Source organism: Hyperolius riggenbachi, chromosome 3 (genome assembly GCF_040937935.1).
Source record: "Hyperolius riggenbachi isolate aHypRig1 chromosome 3, aHypRig1.pri, whole genome shotgun sequence".
NCBI lineage: Eukaryota > Metazoa > Chordata > Amphibia > Anura > Hyperoliidae > Hyperolius > Hyperolius riggenbachi.
The window spans coordinates 503,679,106-503,683,654 of record NC_090648.1 but is presented as its reverse complement, the minus strand read 5'-3'; positions in this window follow the sequence as shown (position 1 = coordinate 503,683,654).

The window sequence follows — 4,549 nt, the reverse complement described above, 5'->3', positions numbered from 1 at the left end:
TGCATAATAGCGGCATTACTATCGCACCTGTCCCGGGGCCCCTGCACAATAGCAGCATTGTTATCTTACCTGTCCCGGGGCCCCTGCACAATAGCAGCATTGGTATCTCACCTGTCCCGGGGCCCCTGCACAATAGCAGCATTGGTATCTCACCTGTCCTGGAGCCCCTGGGGCTCCTGCAGCATTGGTATCCCACCTGTTCCGGGGCTCCTGCAACATTGGTATCTTACCTATCACAGGGCCCCTGCATAATAGCAGCACTGGTATCTCACCTGTCCCGGGGCCCCTGCACAATAGCAGCATTGGTATCTCACCTGTCCCGGGGCCCCTGCACAATAGCAGCATTGGTATCTCACCAAACCCGGAAGGATCTCACCTGTCCCAGCGGCCGGTGCGTCGCTCCGTTCCTTCATGCTCCTGGTCTTCTTCCCGCTGCCTGCCTCTTGTTACCAACCCATGTTATTACACTTACTAGGTGACCTAAGCTTATTGAAAAACAGGTTCTAGGTCACCAGCAGCACATTGCAGTGTGCCCGCCGTGCGCACACACACACGCCGTGTACGCGCACATGCCCGCCCCCACACACACGCCCGCACCCCTGTCCCGTCCTGCGTCCTTTCCCAACGGCTGTCAGTGTAGGACATGCACAGTAGCACAAAAGCACTGACACAGGGACATGGGACGCAAGGTCACTTGCCTTTTATTAGGTAGGATGCATAACATGCACTGGTCACAAGAGGCAGACAGCAGGAAGAAGATGGGAGGGGCATGGTGGCTGCTGGGACAATTAAGTTACGTTGCTAATATTGTGCAGGAGCCCTGGAGAGCACATGGGGATTCATTGAAATGATCGGGGGGGGGGGGGGGGGCTGGGGCAGAAGCCGAGGCCCTGGGAGCTGAGTTTTCATGGGGGGCCCAGGTTATCTTTGCCCCGGGGCCCCATTGGGCATTGGACCGGCCCTGGAGGGGAGGGGCTACGTGCCGGAAGTCAGCAGACATTGCGCTCCGGAAGTACACACAAAAGTGTGGCGATGTGATTGGGCCGCATTTCTGTTTGATGACCCCGTGAGCCCGGAACACCAAAGATTGTTTTTTGGATGTACTTCAAATAGTTTTTACAATAAGTCCAGTGCTAGATATTACCACTATTTGCATGATTACATCCAAACAACTGTTTTTAGACTAATAAAGCTATTTAACGTGGGGAGGGGGGCTACCCAATACTGGGGCTCATCTGGCTACCTATATTGGGGTGTACCTAGCTAATATGGGAGCCACACCTGGCTAACTATAGTGGGGGGGGGGGGGTACCTATCTAATACTGGGGGCACATCCGCTACATATATTAGGAGACCTACTTAATACTAGGGCCTCATTTGGGTACCTATACTGGGAGGGGGGGAGGTACCTACCTAATACTGGGGCCACATCTGACTACCTGTATTAGGAAGGAACCTACCTAATACTGGAGCCACGCCTGGATAACTATGGGGGGAGGGGAGGCTACCTATACTGGCGGGGTACCTACATAATACTAGGGACACATCTACAACCTATATGGGGGGACCTACTCAATGCTAGGGCCTCATCTGGGTACCTATACCGGGCAGGGGGGTACCTACCTAATATTGGGGCCACATCTGACTACTTGTATTGGGGGAACCTACCTAATACTGGAGCCATGCCTGGATAACTATGGGGGGGGGGGGAGGCTACCTATACTGTGGGGGGGGGGGTACCTACATAATACTAGGGACACATCTACAACCTATATGGGAGGACCTACTCAATGCTAGGGCCTCATCTGGGTACCTATACCGGGCAGGGGGGTACCTACCTAATATTGGGGCCACATCTGACTACTTGTATTGGGGGAACCTACCTAATACTGGAGCCATGCCTGGATAACTATAGTTGGGGGGGGGGGGGGGTGCCTACCTAATACTGGGGGCACATCTGCTACGTACACAAGGTGACCATCCCAGGCCCTCCATGACTGCTCCATGTGGATGATGACTGGATAAGGGGAGGAGTCTGGACACACAGACCGCCCCCCTCCCAGGCAGGCTGCATCCGAAAGACAGCAATACAAACCCACTCAGCCAGGAAATAAAGATTAAAGCCAAGGACTACTCCAGCACAAAAAAAAATGTAAGCATGTAAATGTTAAAATTTAAAAATTTGACAGAACCGACAGGTTTTGGACTAGTCCATCTCCTCATGGGAGATTCTTAGGGTTATCTTTGTTTTTCAAAAGCATTTCCTGTAAGACAAGTGAGTAGGGAGGCTGGCTCATATATACTGTCTTGAGGATATTTTGTCAGATTTTAACTGCTTTTTGTTTTGGCTGTTGGGGTCCTTAAAAACTGTAAAAAAGATTGATATGCAGCGCACAAAACTGCAAATTAGGACTTATTTCACGCAATAAGCATCCAAAAAAGGGGAAGTTAAAATAACTTAAATGAGGATTTGATCAGTAAACCCTCTTTTTAAAGGTACAGGTTTGTCAACACCTCAGCATCTATAGGATAAGCAGTTCGGCCTTGTTCACATTGCGTTCCGATTGCGTTAGCGTGTCACGTTGGGCGCTTTGTGACACAATTTTTTTTTGCGATTCCCGGCACTTGGGTGGGCGGTGCATTTTTGTTAAAAGTGCTTTTCTAAGCACTTTTCCAGAGAGGTTTTTTTTAATTAACTCCCTGACGCAAGTCAGGAAGTGAAGTCTTTGACCCGGAAAAGAATAAATACTATGTATTTATTCTTAAAGAGAATCTGTATTGTTAAAATCGCACAAAAGTAAACATACCAGTGCGTTAGGGGACATCTCCTATTACCCTCTGTCACAATTTCACCGCTCCTCGCCGCATTAAAAGTGGTTAAAAACAGTTTTAAAAAGTTTGTTTATAAACAAACAAAATGGCCACCAAAACAGGAAGTAGGTTGATGTACAGTATGTCCACACATAGAAAATACATCCATACACAAGCAGGCTGTATACAGCATTCCTTTTGAATCTCAAGAGATCATTTTTGTGTTTCTTTCCCCCTGCATCTCTCATGCACTGAAGTTTCAGGCTGCTCGTTTCTTCCTGCAAACAGCTTTGCCCTTGTCTGTAATTCCTCAGTATGTGAAAGCCCAGCCAGCTCAGAGGACGATTTATCCAGCTTGTAAAAGATAAGAGAGAAGCTGCTCTAATCTAAATAACACACAGGCAGTGTGCATAGAGGGGCCTGGAGGGGGGAGTTCATAGCAGAACCACAACACTGAAGAACTTGGCAGCCTTCCAGACACAGGCCGACAAGTCTGACAGGGGAAAGATACATTGATTTATTACAGAGACTGTGATAGTACAAAGTGCTGCAGTAAGCCAGAACACATTAGAATAGCTTTTGGAACTTGTAGGATGATAAAAAACGGGATGCAATATTTGTTACGGAGTCTCTTTAAAAATGCGAACGCAATTGACATACAAAGCGATTTTGTGAGCGTTTTGCGTTTTTCCTATACCTTCCATTGAGGCAAAATCGCCTCAAAAAAAGGTACAGGCAGCGCTTTGCTGAGCGGATCAGAAACAAACCGCTCAGATGTGAACTCTCTAATAGGCAATCATTGCACAAGCGTTTTAGGGCGATTTTGAAAATCGCCTGCGCTTGAAAAAAGGGCAAAAACGCCCTTAGTGTGAACGAGTCCTTACACTGTACCCCACAACTAGCCCATTACATGATTGGCAGATTGTAGCAGGCACTGCTGCACCCTCTCCATATTGTGGGTCTGAACCACATGGGATATGGGAGGCGCTCAACGCTGGGTTGTTTACACGGCAGGCACTGATATAACTGTCCTGAAGAAGTGGTCCTATGCCTCCACGAAACGCATTGCCCATCTCAGCCTTTTGTAATGATGGAATAACATTTTTTTTTTTACAACTTCTGGGGTATGTTCAGAACTACTGACCCCTTAAAGTGAATTGGAGGAGAGGGAAGGCTCTAGGTCCTATAGAGCCTTCCCGCTCCTCTCCTGGTCCCCTAGTTCCAGTGCTGGCTCGCCCGGTAGCAGTATATGACAAATTTAGTCAAATATTGCTTTACTCGGCCGAAGGAGGCTTCAGAAGTCTTCAGGGAGCCCGAGTGCTCCTGAAGAAGGGCGGCCCTGTACTGCACCTGCGCAAGCACGCTCTCTTTCACGCTCACGCCTGTGCAGTATGGAGCCGCACGTCTTCAGGAGGACACGGCTCCCGAAGACTTCCAAATACCCTTTCGGCGGGGGATTGAAACGGGTGGGGGGGGGGGGGAGGGAGCCAGCACAGGATAGAGGACACCGAGAGAGGAGACGGAAGGCTCTATACAACCCAGAGCCTTCCCTCTCCTTAGGTAAGTATTTGCTTCATTTTTAAAAAAATGCGGTTCCCATTCACTTTAAATGCATTCTCATTTATAACACACCTATACATCTAGCTCTTGAATGATTCCCTGATAGATCTGGGTGGGGGCATGTTATGTGACCGGTATTTCTGGTTCTGATGGGCGTTGGCTGCTGTACAGGACCCAC